This window comes from Rhynchophorus ferrugineus, unplaced genomic scaffold (genome assembly GCF_030347505.1).
Source record: "Rhynchophorus ferrugineus isolate W39M unplaced genomic scaffold, kcgeb_rfMv2 rfM3, whole genome shotgun sequence".
In the NCBI taxonomy this organism is placed as follows: Eukaryota; Metazoa; Arthropoda; class Insecta; order Coleoptera; family Curculionidae; genus Rhynchophorus; species Rhynchophorus ferrugineus.
In genome coordinates this window covers 53,703,291-53,721,625 of record NW_027472582.1, presented here as the reverse complement: position 1 = coordinate 53,721,625, position 18,335 = coordinate 53,703,291, and the positions used below count along the sequence as shown (strand labels likewise).

The 18,335-nt window shown below is 30.1% G+C and overlaps 1 protein-coding gene across 4 annotated transcripts in view; it reads left to right on the top strand.

Moving 5' to 3' along the window:
* Positions 1-18,335, top strand: part of LOC143193470 (uncharacterized) — a 187,173-nt gene that overhangs the window by 113,551 nt on the left and 55,287 nt on the right. For 2 of the 4 annotated variants that reach the window (XM_076399691.1, XM_076399693.1), the window contains one exon: positions 7,134-7,198. The exons of the other annotated variants lie outside the window; for them this stretch is intronic. The gene's annotated coding sequence lies outside the window, so the exon portion shown is untranslated. The remainder of the gene's footprint in view (positions 1-7,133; positions 7,199-18,335) is intronic. 4 annotated transcript variants of the gene reach the window in all.

Here is an 18,335-nt window from a genome sequence, read left to right as displayed (position 1 = left end):
AATCCTAAGTATTTAGTGAGATTAGAAAGATCTATTATAAGTTGTAGATGCTATGAGTTGCATGTTAAAGTCGCTGCAATCTGAAATTATTACTGACTGAAATGAATTTTCGAATGTAAATTCTTGGTTTAATGAAGAGGTAATCATAAAATTAATAGAGAATGTTAACTTCAGATTTATACCTTTATATTTGACAAGGGCGTTACTTTAACTTTATAATATTTTATATGTCAATAAAAAACAAATATAATCAATATATATATATATATATATATATATATATATATATATATATATATATATATATATATATATATATATATATATATATATATATAGTTCTTTTCAGAAATACACACGGATAGAAGCCCGGAATACTACGCCAACATGCAACACCTGCGGAAGCCAGAAGAAATATATATATATATATATATATATATATATATTCTAACGTAATTGATACTAATATTTAGAAATGCGGTCCCTATTCTTCCAATTCTCAATAAAATCCAATTTAAATTGAAACGCTAGGCACAACAATTAAGGCTTTAATGTGGATTTAGCAAAAGAGTTTTAGCTCAAAGGAAACACGCCCTCTTTAAAGAAGTACTTCAAAGAAATATAAAATATATTTCGAATAGATTTGTCTACAGTTTTTAATATTCTGGTTACGTCACAGTTTGATCATAAAATATTTTAATGCGTTTATAAACTAAAGCTTAAATAAGCCACGAACAGAATATTTTGAGGAAAATAATCCACTTAAATATTAACTGTTAGATATTAGTGATGCAGAAAAAATATCGATATATCGAAATTTTCAGAAAAAATATCGATATTTTTGGCCGATATATCGATATTTTTTTAGGGGATATTTTTCGATTTTTCATCAAAATAAATTAAATATAATTTTTACTCAACCTATATTGTTGGGCTAATATTTCACTGTTTTTAGTTTTTCTTAAAAATATTAATATATTTTTTGTAAAATATCGATATATTTTTTAAAATATCGGTATACCGAAATATCGATATATTTTTCGGTGGCCAACACCTCTACTAGATATGTCATTGTGATTAGATATTTTGAATGCAACTTAAAGAAAATTTTCTATGTATGGATATCATATTATAGTTATATCAGTTAATTGTTAATGCGTTATACTTTCGATATTAAGTCAATCATCCAAAACAACCATTATATCGTCTATTGGTAAATAAACTTTTAATAAATAAACTAACATCATATAGATAAGTTGCAAACATTAAATGAATAAACCTATATTTTAGAGCATCTTTTTTTTCCAAATAAGGTTTATTTGAGATAGATTGCTTATGGTGGGCTCCCAATCATATTCCTTCGCATTATGTCAACTGGGGAATGACTAATTTGGGAACCACCCGGGTCTTAACCAGTGTCGTTACTAGCATGACTCGAATGGTTCCTCGTATTTTGGACTATTGATTAGGGACTCTTATAATTAGGGTCACAAATATAAAGTATATTTCTTAACGGGATTTCAACCCGTAACTATCGCACACTATGAGGACCATCATAAAATATTTTTTTAGCTCTGATTCACCGTCAATTATCACCGTCACATTTCATAATTTTTCATCCAATATAGCAAAGTATCGACCTAAAAGGCACTGGTAGCTAAGATCTGAATAAGCATTTTAATAATTATTTTAAAAGTGTTAATTAACAGTAATTTTATAAATTTTATTCTTCTTTAAATTGTTTGAGAATGAAAAGCACTAAATCTCATAACCAACAAGCTCTGAAAGATGTTTAGTAAGAGGTAACAATAAAAATTGATAATAATAATAAAAAAAAATTAAAACTGAAAATATTATTAGATCACTGGTATTATTCACCCACTTGGAAGTAAGTGATTTTTAGATTGAATTATGACCTTCCTACAGAGATGAAGAGACCACTAAATACGACATCCAGAGAGATATCTTATGAACAGTTAATAGCTGGTAAAAATGTCTCAATGTCTATATATAATATAAAAACATCGAAAATCTTCGAAACATATTAAAAATTTTTCATCCTAGCATCATCTCTTTCATTTATTAATTAATAATGTTAAATTATGGGAAATGATAAAAAAAATGTTTAAAAATATTTCTAAACAAACAGAATCATTAACGTCTCAAATCTGTAATGATTGGCAGACAATATATTGTTTGTTATGTCTTTATGAGGAATAAACATATTTGATCATGCATTCAATGGAAAAGTCCTATAACAATTTACCATATTTTAACTATAAATTATTATTACATCTAATTATCATAATAATTTGCATTGGTAATTAATGCTGCTAACGTAAATGCAAATAAATAGTGCAAAAGTCAAAAATATGCTAATAAACCATTCGAGATTATTTTATTTTTAATTTAAAAATACATGAGTTACAATGCGTATATTTATATATTAAAAAAAATTCTTTTTATTTAATTATATGCGGAAAATTATTTAGTTGTTGAAGATTATTTGAGTTAATTCAAAGCTTTTTATGAAAAATTACATTACTATTTTTCGAATTATCTTCCATCGTTTTCCCATATATTATTCTATCGTTGCGTCTGTTACGAATTATCTATTAATCTGAAAGGCGAGTGAGATTTGACGGAACGTTAGTGTTAATGTAGTTAGAGTTAATATTCATTTATTTTTGTGCTGGTTTAAATGAATTTAAAAGAATATTTTATAATTAGAAAAAAATATGAGAAATATAAATTAACAAACTGATTCTATATAAACATCGAAAAGAACCTTCCAGTAGTGAAAAAACTAGTAACATTGTTTGATGCATTAATTAGACAAGTACTTTAATAACTTTTACCTTGTTCGGAATAAATAATGTAGATTTATGGGCATACATTTTATTTTTATTCAAAAGCAATACGGGTATACGATACATAAAATTTCAATTCTTCATATCGATAATATCACAAGTACTACCCTTGGATCAACATTTACTTCCTTGATGATCTTGGTAATTAAATGGTAGATTATTTGGCATTTACGAATAAGTAAATCCAATTTATGAAAACTAATATTATACTCAGTATATTAAATTATTTTAAATTATATTATTTAAAATATTGTATCTGTTGAAAATATAATAAACAAATTATTTCAAAATTAATATTTTCCAAATAGCATTAGAATATTACAGTTATTTTATATTTTTATATCATCTTATCGCTTAATGTCTGCTCAAGTAGGACGCTTAAAATTTCTCCGTTATTTGCTCTTGACATTCCCTTTCTATAATCTCACAATCCCAATCTCTGCTCAAATATAAAAAATCGGTCACAAATTCTTTCCGTTTCCCATTAATACCCAATATTTTACTTTATAACGACACCTAAAGCTCTAAATGGTTTGGTAACTCCTAATCTTCATATTATACAACATTAGTATATTCAAATTTCATAGTATATTCATATACTATGACTACTATGATACTATCATTTCTTTGTAGCTTAATCTCAATTAAATTAATAACCGAAAACTATATATTAGATGTTTTCATGTATTTTGATCATTTTTTCAATTTAAAAACGCATATATTTATTAAACACAGAAAAAATAAAATGTGTGTTAATCAAAATATTTTCCATCCTCTTCTACAACTTTTCCCATCTTTCTGCTAACATGGTAATACCATGTCTAAATGGAATCATGATCGTAAAATGCTATGTCTAGTGAGTATCTTGAGTGCGACATAACTTCCTCCTGTTATAACTCATTCCTGCTACAATATTGAAACTATATTCATGTAGAGAAATGTCAACGAAACTAATAGTTAGATTATTTACATGGATAGTTCGCATATAAAAATACAAGTACCTAGTTTTTTAAAGGTTTAAATAAAATATGCATTTAAAAATAAACGTAATAGGCAAATAGACATAAATTATCAGTTGCATAAAGTTATAATCTTCCTATATACCTTCTCACTTCCTGCATACCCATTCAAATCTTACACATTTTCTTCCCAATTTATGTCTTATGCTAATTATGTTTTCTGAAACAAGCCACATGTGTGTTTTAAATGTACGTTATGTAAGAACGGAGACTCTAATATCTCAGATATTATTTAAGTTAGTTTTCTGTTTCTGGTACGGACAGTTGCTAATAATTTTAAATAAGACTAGTAATAATCTATTAATAAACAGTAATTAGTCATTCTACAAATGCTGATATAACAGATATCGTAGTGTTAAAATAGCTTTAATCCATTCACAATCCTGCACAACTCGACCCACAGATAAATAACAGGATGTTGTGCAAAAAAAAAACAACAATGAGATTCAAATTGAGAAAGATTGATGGGTTATTTATAATTCATAATAGTTTTGCCAGGTGCTCATGAATTGTGGTAGGTTTCAAACCTACAGCTACCAAGGAATATTAGATTTAATATCAAAAAGACCGCCTTCGACGCTATAATCATTAGAACAATAAACCACATTTCAGTCAACAGGAATAATTTATTTCATATGAAATTATTCAACATATTTCTATAAAAAAATAATAAATCAGAGGAAAGATTACTATCAATTGAATCCTTCTTACTTAAGTAACTTACTTAATCAGTTAAGGTTTTTTTTAAATGATATTCCCTGCGTTAATATAGAATATGGGTAAAGATCATCTACATAATAAAATATATGCGGTATTTGAGATAAGAATGTACTTACTATCAATAATGACATTTCCTGTGAAAAATCTTGTGATCTTAACAGCATTTCATTAGTTTTTAAGTACATATTCTCTTCCATCATCAGCTAATGATAAGTGATGATGATTTTACATTAGAAATATTCAACGTCAACTAGAATCAATTTTAGTTGTTTTAATTTTATTACATGTACATTTTAACAACTATTTTATATTTTACCGTATAGAACCTCTTCTTCAGCTTCTTCAAGCACCTTACCAGTTCGAAACGATTTGTCAAATTCATTGATCCGAGATCTGAGTGTTGGCTAAGGAGATGTCGTCTCTCCACTGCTTTTCATGACTATTTAGGCTATTCGCTATGGCGTTTTTTCGTTGATACAGATGCTTCAGCATTCTTCATAATGTAGTACTGATTGATGGATGGCAATAGTAGGCATGCTTTTGTAAATATCAATGAGTAAATCTCAATGAGTTAGAGCAGGAGTTAAAAGAACGTGGGATGAACAACAGAATGAACGCAGGTCAAGAAAGTGGTATCTATTATTGAAGTAATAATCCGAATCGTCCAAGTTGCAAGAGATTTTACCGCCTTTTTTGAAAGATTTTCTTACCAATCCCTCGTATAGATCCGACACTTGGACAGTATTATAATCTGACATCTATAAGCTTGAGATCTATCAAAAACAATGCTTAAGACAAGTTTTACATGTTTATCTCCGAGATCATATTAACCATTAAGTCATTCATTTAAGGTGCGACAACCAGTTCACAGTTGAGGAGCACATTAAGGGACGCATATCACAATTGTGTGGACACATTTGTCGAATAGAAAGTGAATGAATGCTTCACAAAGGCGAAATCAGGTGGAAAAAGCCGCGAACTGCTCCAAAATAAGCATGGATCATGATCATAAAAACCGATCAGAAAACTGGGAGAGTAACATTGTCCGAGACCAGAGCAGCTGCGTCCGATCACCAACTATGGTGTGATTTTAGGAAGTATATTCTTCTTGCTTCCTTTCTTCGAAGTCTTCCGTCTTGACACTCTCCCCGATTGCCGACTATGAATTTATGATCGTATATAATATTACTGTTTGATAAATAATAATTTGAAAAACGTATATCAATAAGCAAGTAAATGGCCAATTTTGTATAATTAAATTGTTTGCAGAACTAATTATAAAGTACACATTTTTTAATTGCATTGAAAATATGTATCAATTTTACATCATACTTTCTACGAATTTATCGTATATTGACCAATGTTATATTATGCTTTCAATTATGCATTGGTACTGTAGGAATTGTTGCAGTTTTTTATATTTAAATAAAGTGTTACACAATAATGTATAAATTAATATCATTTTGGTTAAAATTAGAAAGAAGTCAGAAATAAGATACTAATTAATACTAAATATTTAATTGAGATAATAAAATAAAAATTGAGAAAAAATATATTTTACAATCGTTACCTCATTTTGGCCACAATATTCTCGCACAAGAAATATTACAAAGGTGGATATTTTCAATATTTACCACACATAAACACAATTTCTTGTTAATCAATTTTATTTATTTCTTGAAACTTGAAATTTATTTAATTACACTTTCGCTAGTAAGATTTTTCCCTTTTTAAAATGTGTTAGTGAAATCGCTCACAATATCCAATCCAATTTCTCAACGTCAACATTTTCAGGTTTGAATCTAAAATAATATCGTGATAACCTCTCAATGACATAAAAACACTAATCTATGAACCAATTTGGTAGTGCCAGTGGTCTCGAAATAAAAAACTACTTCTAAAAATAAATTTAAAATTAATAACATTATATTGTTCACATTACAGCTATATACCATATTTCTATGTTTAAAAATATGTTTCTAAAAACTGTCATATTCATAAATTCGCCTTAATAGCAAAATAAACAGAAATAAGTCAAACCATAATTATTGAAACATTACCAAAGTAATAAAAATAACTATCACGTTAAAATAACTCCGGTTTATTGTACGTAGAAGCCGACAAGGAAATATCATGTCACTAATCTGGCCCATTTGAACCATTAAGTTCGCATTTTACAACTGACGTTTCCAAATATTTATTTTCGAGATATTCCGCAAATATAATTTTAGTTGATTCATGACGGTTCGTACCTCGTAATTTTTCTAGTTTATTTTAAAAGCAATCAGCTCATTCACCAACACGTGTATGTCGCAGAAGTTATTTTCATTGGACGCTTTTGCATAAGAAATTTCGACTTTTATTTTCATAAATATTGATAAATGGGACGCATAGAAGAAATAAATATTATATAAGACTCCGTGCTAAAATATTTATGAATTAAAGACGGTCCATAAATTTATTTGAATTAATTTCAATATTAAATACTCTGAATGTATTTATTTACTGTATTTTTTATTTTCAGGTAATTTCAACATGGCTATTCATTTAAGCTGACATTTAGTAAACACTGAAAGCAGAACATTTTCGGTAAGAAATTTATAAATGAATATATTTAAATTAATTCTAAATATATATTTAAACTTCATTTATTTAAATAAATCGTTTTACTACAAACTACATAGATTTATGTAAAATAACGGGTCAATTGAGAAGTCCCCGGCCTAATACATAGATGGCGCTACTAGAATTAAATCCATATATGTTAGCCCTAACCCTCAAAAGATGCGTGTATAAATTTGACAGCTGTCGGATCATTAGTTTATGAATTATAGCATTTTCAAGCAACTTTTGTTATTCTGAAAAAATGGATAAAAGGGAATTTCGCGTGTTTATAAAATATTGCTTTTTGAAGGGATAAAATACAGTTGAAGCAAAAACTTAGCTTGATGCCGAGTTTCCGGATACTACCCCAGGAAAATCAACCATCAAGGATTGGTATGCTAAGTTTAGATGTGGTGAAATGAGCACCGAAAGTGAAAGCACTGGACGTCCAAAGGAGGTTGTTGCGGACGAATACATTTAAAAATCCACAAAATGATTTTGAATGACCGTAAATTGAAGACACTCTAAAGATATCAACTGAACCTGTACATCATATCATTCAGAAATATTTGGGTATGAGAAAGCTCTGTGCAAAGTGGGTGCCGCACGAGCACACTTTTGACCAAAACCAACGACGAGTAATAAACTCGAGTTTTTGCGTCGATATGTAACAATGGATGAAACATGGCTCCATCATTTCACTCCGAAGTCTAATCGACAGTAATCAGAGTGGACTGCACACGATGAACCCGCTCCAAAGCGTGGGAAAACGCAACAGTCGGCTGGCAAGATTATGGTGTCTGTATTTTGGGATTCGCATGGAATAATTTTCATTGACTACCTAGAAAAGGGAATGACCATCAACAGCGACTATTACATAGCGTTATTGGACCATTTGAAGGACGAAAACGCCGTAAAATGACCGCATTTGAAGAAAAAGAAAGTGCTGCTTTACCAAGACAATGCACCGTGTCACAAGTCAGTGAAACTGATGGCAAAATTGCTTCCTCATCCACCGTTTTTTCCAGATCTAGCCCCCAGCGACTATTTCCTATTCTCAGATCTCAAAAGAATGCTGACTGAACAGAATATTTTCGTCGAATGAAAAAGTGATCGCCGAAACTAGGCCGGGGACTCAATTGACCTGTTATTTCTCATAAAAATTCTAACTTAAACTACATAAATACTCATAGCAAGGTCATGTTACTAAAACATACAAGAATAAAAATAAGCAACTAGAAACTCAAACTTGCATGGACACAAACATGCAACTCATGCAAAATACTATTCAGGTTCATTATAACTTAAAAACCTCAAATACACGCAAACAATACCTGGGAACACCCAAGAAGTTCTTTGTATTCACTAGGTTTTAATCTATGCGATATAGTCCGACTGCGCAGCGTTATGCGCTATTAGGTGTCGTAAAATAAGTATGAATAGCCTCAAAACTAGATTTTTTTCGATATTCGAAAAGGTAATAAATAATAATAATGTTTTAATCAAGAAATGGATTTTCACAAGTTATTCACATTCAAAGCAAATCAATCATATTCAAAATCCTAAATTTGTAAAAAAAATATTTATGTTCTATAAACTTATGGAAGTTTTCATAAATAGATATATAATATATTTTCTAATTATCTGGTCCTGAGTTTAACGTACTGTAACATGTATATTCATCATGTATTATTCAACCAGAAAATGTGATTGATGAAACCATGTCACCAGCAGTTGAATCTTTTCTTTATCAAAATCCCTTTTTATCTGCCTCTGTAAATATTTCATATCAACTAGTACACATACCGAATCTGGTAACCTATTATTTATTTCTAAAATGGATGTCCTGAAACATTTCGGACAGATATGGGTGTGCACAGCAATCATTATATGACCACCATTTCCATGTTTTGATTTCTAAATTGCAGGAAAACAAAGTAACAGGTCTTTTAGAATATAATATACAGATTTTGTTTTTCCTTAGGAAATTTCTAAGTTTGCAAAGCTATTTTTTTTATTAATCTCCTAGAACGTCAACAATCTGCCCGTGGGCAATAAGTACTATTATATGATTTTAATTATATAATATAACCATCCTGACATGTAGAGGATCACTTCAGTAAGTGATTTACTGTACAACTTATAATCTAAATCTTATTCTAGATACTATTCTAACTTATTTTAAAGTCTATCCTAACTTATTCTAAAAACTATTCTAGCTTATTCTAGAGATCATTAAATCTCACTCTATGTGTCTATTAACGCTATTAATAATATGACAACTATTATAACTCAAAAAATACTTTAAAAATATTTAATAAAACTAGGTGTATTGTTACTCACTCTTTCAGTTCAATACCATAGCATTGTCTCAGTTTACAGCTAGTTTTCAATATGGTACTACATCGTGAGTAAAATGTATTAGTTTTTATTCATTCAATCTGTAGATTACACAACTGTATCAAGCTACAAGTTTCGATAATGTTTATGACAAACGAGATTCTGATAAAACGTCGAACAATTTTTTAAAAATATTAATTTAATTTTTAGTAGCATCCTGAAGTATGCATTAAAGTGTAAAAAAAGAGCTGATGCCGACCAAACGGCGGCAGATATGATCATGGATGGTAGGAAAACATTGTTCCAATAGCTTCATGCAAATTTGGCGATTGGAGAGAGTACCGTTTGCGTCGAAGAAAACGATAATTGTTCTTATTCTGAAAAAAGGAGATAGTAAACATTGTAAATAACTATAGAGGTACTATAGGGTCTCCTCATCAAATGTGGCGAATTATTTTATCAAGATAATACAAAAGGAATTCAAAAAAGCTAGCTAGAAGACAAACCGAAAAGAGCAAGCGGAATTTAGAACACACTGCCCTCAGTTTGGACAGCTTTGAACATGTTCTTATGAAAATATTTAATCTTCCTCAGGCATCTCTTTTTCGACATTTCACTGGCTTCTCAACATACTATGCAATGCATGCAATGGACATGGTGTTGAATTATATTCACTGATACAGATGTTGAGACGTTTAGCATTAGTTCGGTGTTATTTTGACATTTTTATAACAAAATATTTTTTTTAAATAACTGGTCTTAATTATATAAAGAGTTAGTGAAAAGCATGTTTTAATCTTTTTGAGACAATTCTTCGAAACTTAGCTATATATGTATTAAAATATATAATTCGTATAAAAACAAAGTGTTTACACTTTACTGCAAGCGAAAATCCCATTAATAATGTTATTTTTATAATTCAAGCCTTTTAATAAGTATATTTAACCGTCCGTATTATGTACTTAATTTGTATAATAAGGACATATAGCTTAAAAATCTCAAACCCAATTCTGATGATAAGGAACCATATCCTGGTTATTGGGCTTTTTAAAAGAGCTTACAAGATAATATTATTAGAACGAGACCAGGAAATGTGCCTGAAACATAAATTTTAATATTTGTGTTATAGTATTCAGAAAATAAAATACTATTTTTATAATTACCAAATATAAAATTCTTAACGATTCTAACGGATCATTAACGAAGCATATGCCAATAACGGACAGGAAAAACTTTCCGTTCTAATGGCTGAAAATTTACGAAAACTGTTTATGGGTAATTTGCGTCGCCAGCTATTTCTTGAACGGAAACAATGTGGATAATTAACAGGGTATCGATTTGCAAAAAATGTAACGCCACTATAACGATTTTAAATTCATATAATTATTTTTCCATTATACATTTGCTGGGATTTTCCGTAGAAACTAACCTATTATACTTAAGGGTATTGTATCGCAATTATTAAACATTTTTATTGGTTAAATATGCGTTTTGATAAGACTGAATGCGCTCAATTATTCTTAACCGACGTATTTGTTCGTTGCAAATTATGTATTGTAATGAAGGCAATCCGTTCTGTCGCAAAACATTTGTTACATCGTCTACCGACTACAATGTAAATGTATTATGGTTAATTTAAAATACATCAACTAAAATTGTTAGCCTATTTCTGGGTATTTTAATTTTTAATTAAATTAAATAAAGTTTAAACTAGTTTTGTTTACATAAACAACGCAATACTAATTATTATTAAGCTCATTACTTTGTTTTTCAAAATTTAACTACAATTCTCAATAATTATTATAACATTAATATATAAATGCATCTATACAAAGTAATAACGGTGCCATAACGGAAACAAATTAGATTCGTTTTGTTCCTAATTTAATTTTGTTTATATGTCACAAATTTATATTATTAATTTTGTATTTTTGTTTGGGCTCGGTACCGACTGCGAACTTATCAGTTAATTGTAGTTAAAATAATACTGTAAATAGATAAATAGGTTTTTGGTAGGTATTAAACTAAATTTTGTGTGTATAGTAGAATATAAAATATATAGTAGAGTAGTAGATGAAATAAGGTTTTTGTTTATTTTTATTTAGTTATTACATCGATTATTATATACATATTATATTTCAAAGCGTTTTTATTTTGTGTTATTGAAGTCGGTTCTATTTTTTTGTTAAACATTTTTTATTTTTCTGTTTTTAGTGTTAGATATTTACTCATTAAATTACGCTGTTATTTTATTAAGTGTTACAATAGATAGGCCAAGTAAAGGAGTAGCCCATACGAGGAAATATAGGAATAAAGAAACAATGATTGAAAATAAGGAACTCTTCAGGCCACGGTATCAGCTACCTAGTCTAGGTGATTTGACAAAATGTTTTAATCAAACTAGAACAACAAAAGGTTGTTGCCCCTGCCAGGAATCGACCCTGCGACCTCCACATGTGAGCTGAACACTCTACCCGTTACACCATAGAAGCAGTTGCCTATGGTAATCCTGCGCCTTTTCATATGATATGGTTAGTGCTTAACAAGCAAACTGATTGGATTTTACACTGAACACTGACACATTTTACACTGATTTTTCGTCACATCAGTTCAGCAATAGCATTATACACAATATCTGATTATTTTAGATAAAAAAATGGGTGAAAACTTTGTACATGCCTTTGAAATTTGAGGTTTTCTCTCGATTTCCCGACCTATCCCCCATTTGATCTTAATTTGATTCCAATGGGACCACCTCGGAAGTGCATTATTTCGAATAAAAAAAGAATTTTGAAAATCGGTCCATAAATGACGGGGGACTCGGCGAACATACAAAAATATATATATATACAGCCGAACATAGAATCTTTCTTTTTTAAGTCCGTTAAAAAATACTAATTCGCCGTTGTTTAGACAATATTCTTTGTTTATGACGTTTATTATATTAAGGCAATATTTATATTTACTAAGGGGACAGATAAAATAATATGAACACTATGCAATATCATGTATTATATCTTGTTGCTTCCATGTATATAATGCGACACGTATGTATTGCTGAGTTTACATACCAAATTTTGGAGGTTATATTTCAATGTATTATACGCATTGCTCTGTGACGGTTACAACAAGCGATCGGGGAAATGTGTAATCTCTCAGATGTTGTTTAGCGTTGGCGGGGTATACAAAACATGATAAAGTATCATCGGTGAGAAGGAATAGTGGAGAAAACCCGACCTCACAGAGACCGACGAATATTAAGGAGGATTATGGCCAAAGAACATAAAACTATCACACACAATAGATCTCAGCACTCACTTGAGTAACACTTTTATATATGTTGGTGAATTATCGTTACATATCCTATAAACATCCGGGTTTATATATGGAGAACCCCAAATGGTGTCTACGATCCGGACTGCCTGCTGCCTACAGTCAAGCATCGGATAGGTTCGGTTATGAATTGGGCGAAAATATCGTGGTATTGAACTGGTCTATAAGTTTCTATTATAATTAGCATATTGCTGCCAAACACTGTCATATTCCAAGACGATAATGCACATATATACACAGCCAGAAAGGTTCCATCTTATTTTTTGGAGCATTGGAATATCATCTTCCCCAGCTATCACAAAGTCCAAATCTCAACATACGTGAAATGTTATTGCAAGTTTGGCGAGAACAGAGAGTGAGGAGTAGATTTCCATCTCAAACATATTTAAAACAATTCTACAAATCTATTTTGTGAAGATCTGCAGCTATTTTAAAAGCATATGATAGCTCAACACCTTATTAATAAATATATGTTTTGTAAATGTCAGTATATCATTATTTTGTCCATTCATCGTACATGTTTATTAGTATATAATTATATGTACGTAACAATGTAGTAATGCTCCACTAATATCGTAACCATATATGACTATATTTAAAACGAATCAAAATTGTTGCCCTCTAGGTGTGTCGCTTAGTTTGTAAGTTTATATAAATAAATAAATGAGTAATAATTTATAAAGTATATATCATATATCAAAATTTCTATTTCAAGTAAAACTTATTGTAAATAATAACAGATATATTATCAACGTTTTCTATTTATAATCCCGCCAGCAAAAAAACCCAATAGTCTATAATTTGCAACATAAATAATTTCTGGTCAATTTGTAAAACATAAATATATCGTTATTGGCCTATAACCGTATATTTTTGGTTTATAATTAGTAGTAACTATTTTTATGTAAATAGAATAAGAAATAATTTCTTATCATTTTTTTGCATTAATTTATTGAAGAAATCAAAATTAGACTGTGCGATATCTTAACATTTCCTGTCTAATTTCTCATTTTTTAACAGCACAAAGCACATTTCTTTACTATTTCGGAACCGGGTATTAACCAGATCATGCTGCATTGATCTGAATGTAGTAATAATCACAGGACGCGAAATCTGGTGAATTGTAATTTTGCATCTCACCTCCCTTGTACTTATAACCAAATATTGTTATGCAAAAATATAATGATGCCTCTGTTAATTAGAATTGCGGACCTTCTTGGTAACGCTTCTTCATAATTACTAGTTAATAATTACTAGTTAAATAGTCCGTTGTGCACCACTCCCTGTCGATATCACCAAGTACTACCGAATTGAAGAATATAGACCATCGTAAATTGTCACGAAATTAAAACTAAAGCCAACAGTTAACAGTGATCACTATTAATTCCTGATATAATATTTCAACACATTAGGTAGTTGCAAGTTTTCTGAACAGCGATACGTATTGGTGAAAATACGAAAGTTTTACTGTAAATAACTGTTAATTTTTTTATGTTTGATATTTCTCTACCAGCATTATTTTTTTCTGTTGTGTTCTTAAGTTTTCTGAACAGCAATAACTATTGCTAAAAATACAAAAGTATTACTGTAAATAACTGTTAATTTTTTAATGTTTGGCATTTCTCTACCAACTATTTTTTTTATTTAGTGTATTGAGTTGTTAAGTGGTTAGAGATAATCATGGAACGCTCAAAATTACATTTTAGACATTTACCACTTTGATTTGAAGGAATCTGCTGTCGAAGCCCATCAAACATCTTTAGAAACAAATGGTGATGCTACTCCGCCATATACCAATTGTTAGTGTCCATAATTGTTGGTTTCAACGATTTTAAAATGGTGATTTTGATGTCAGTGGCAAGAAACTCTCTACATGATCAAAAAAGTTCAAAGGCAATGAATTACAAGATTTATTGGAGACGAAAAGTCAGCCTTACTTTAGTAACACTTATCCACACACTCCAAGAGTCGCGAAGGATACACTGTCGCAGCTCCAATGAGAAGTCTCGGCTAACGCGCTCACGTGACATAGCACTTTCTGATTATCATTTATATAAATCAATGCAACTTGACTTGGTTGGCAAACGGTTTTGAAATACCGAAGAAGTACGAATATGTATATATAATTGGATCGATGCCGAAACAGCATCATTCTTTCGACATGGTATCGTCATGTTAGTAGAAAAATGGGAAAGAGTTGTAGAAAATGTGAATAGTGCCTTGAAAAAATAATTAAAATACATGCAGAACCTAATATTAAATTATATTTTATTGAAAGCTATGTTGTAGAAGTGTGAACTCTATATTTATTTCCTTGCTATATTTCTATATTTCCAACAACAAAAGAAACACTTCTTGGAACCTTTGCTGACGACACAATTATTATGACAAAAGATATATCTCTGTCTAGGGCAATAGAAAAAGTGGCAGTCAACAAAATCTACAAATGGACGAAAGATTGGAAAACTCAACTTAATAGCTCCAAATCTGTCCACGTTAATTTTACATTGAAGCGAAATAATAAAAACTTAATTGTATCACTCATGGATGCCCGATTCCTCAAGCAGAATCAGCTAAATACCTTGGAATCCATCTTGACGGTAGATTAAGTTGGAAGCATCACGTTAAACAAAAAGCAAAACACATTAGAACCAAAATAAAACAACTATACTGGTTAGCCGGAAGATACCCTCAACTTGATCTAAAATCAAAGAGGTTGATTTATAATACAATTATAAAGCCAATTTGGAACTATGGGGTGCAAATATGTGGTTGCACCAAAAATTCAAATCAACTAGTCATACAACGCTGTCAAAACAAGGTTCTTCGATTCGCTATGTAACTAATGAAGAACTGCACGATGATCTGGAAATCAAATGGATTTGCGAAGTTATCCAAGATTTCGCCTTGAAACACGAAAGAAGATTACTAAATCATACTAACGTGGAAGCAATACAACTGCTGGACAGAGCGCAGGATGTCAGGAGATTGAAACTAACAAAACCATATAACGTGTATACATTTAGTGTAAACTATAGCTATAAGTTAATAATTAATTAATTATTATAATTTTATAATTGAGGAATACATACTGACGTATTTTCTCGCACTCGTCTTACTTGTTAATTAATCCAAGTATATAGGAAAAGTAGTAATAAATTAATTGTAAATTAATATTGTACTAAGCGTATCTAATAAAGATGTTATAAAAAAATGTTTCTATATTTGTTAATTCGTAGATATTTTGAAGCTACTAAAATATTAATAAACAAAATGTAAATGCGTCTAGACGCAATTATCTAAATAAAAAATTCATTGAAAAGTGTTATAATGATTGGATTGACCCAAATATAAGCCTTTATCAAAATTTATATTTTATTTATATCAAAATATCTCTATTAAAGATTAATTCTTATTTTATACTCATGCATCTTGCAATTTAAACATAAACATGTTTACCTATTCTATCACATAATATATTCATCAAATATATTATTTGATTATTAATTACGAAACGAAATATAAGATAAGCTGAAACATCCTTAAATTATAACATGCACATATTCGAGATTAAGAGGTACTTCCTTGTCAGGCTTAGTGGTAGATATTATTGAAATTATTAATACAAAAAGTGTTCGGAACAGAGAAATTTTTTGTTTCATAATATATTATTTATGAATATATTTTCATTTGAATGGATCGATTCTAAAGACGTTTTCTAGATTTTTTAAAGTGAATCCGTCTAAATTCATCCGTTTTTTGTCCATATTGTTATCGAGTCCTGAATCCATGTTATTACCAACTGTGATGCTATTGGAAATGTTCGCCTCATTTTAACTAGAATCACTTATCAGAATAATTCGCGTAATAGAACTGACGTCGTCAATAAACAGCAATATTTTCCACTTTCGAAACAAAAAATCGAACACGACTCTTGCCCCATCGTTATTTATGATAATTATTCAGAGATAAATCAACTGAAACTCGAACTGCCGGCAATACCCTGCATTGTAAATGGGTGCAAAGGACCCAATAAGAAAAAATATACAGCTCGGTGGAATGACCGGGGGCCAAACTTACGGTTTCATTTCGCGTCCCGGTCACTGAAGCAGCGGAAGAAACCGTGCCGTCATTTATTTTCGGAAGAAAAAAATATATGCAAAAATATGGGAAAAATACCGCATAAAATATGACTACGAAATGAGATCTAACAAATGGATTTCCGTCAGCTACCCGAATATTTTATTATATTAGTTGTATTTTAAGTAGTACTTTAGCAAACGTGTTTTTGTGATTCATATATTATTCGATATCTAATATATAGGGTATTTTTAAATCAAATGGCTTGATATGATAATAACTGAAATTAGTTTACTGAATTAGTAACTTTCGTTTTTCTTTATTAATAAACGCTATTAATTTTCATAAGCTATTAGATGATGTTTTCTATAATTTGTTGCCTTATTCCAACAATAATATTAATCAACTAAGCAAATACCCTGCAATAAAAATAACTATTTCGAAGAAAAGAAATACTTCCCTGCAATATTCCTGGACGTCTCACAAGCTTTCGACTGGGTATAATATTTGGAATTAATCTACAAAAGAAAATTTAGAGTCCCGCATGAAGGAGTATTCTCAACACTTAAACCTGTACCGGTTTGAGTTCCCCAGGGTAGTGTCTTCGGACCACTCCTATATCTGCTCTATACTGCTGATATCCCAACAACAAGACAAACAGTACTTCGAACATTTACCGACGACATAATTATCATGACAAAAGATGTATATCTGTTTAAAGGTGTAGTACAAGTAGAGATCAACAAGATCTACAAAGGGACTAAAGACTGGAAAATACAACTTAATAGCTTCAATATGTCCATACTAATTTTGCGTTGCGGCGAAATAACAAGAAGCTAATTATATCACTTGACGAAAGCAGAATCAGCTAAATACCTTGGAATACATCTCGATGGTAGGTTAAACTGGAAACATCATATTAGACAAATTGCAGAGCAGATTAAACTCAAAGACAAGTAACTGTACCTTGTAGTAAGTTGACCTAAAATCAAAGAGTTTACCAGTCACTCATAAAGCCAAATTGGACCTATGGGGTCAAATCAACTAGTAATCCAACGAACCCAAATCAAAGTTCTAAGATTAATTACCAATGCTTATCGCTACGTAACAAACTAAGATCTGCACGTCGACTTCGAAATGAAATGGATACACGAAGTGATCGAAGATTTCGCCTTAAAACATGAAATAAGGTTGCTAAATCATGACAGCAATGTGGAAGCAATACAACTACTGAACAATTCGCAGGAAATCAGAAGATTGAAGCAAACCAAACCACACGAACTTGTTTAGTGTATAAGAGTATTCTTAACATTAGCTTAAGTAGATTAGTTTTATTGTAATTTGGAAAATACACATTGATCTAAAATCC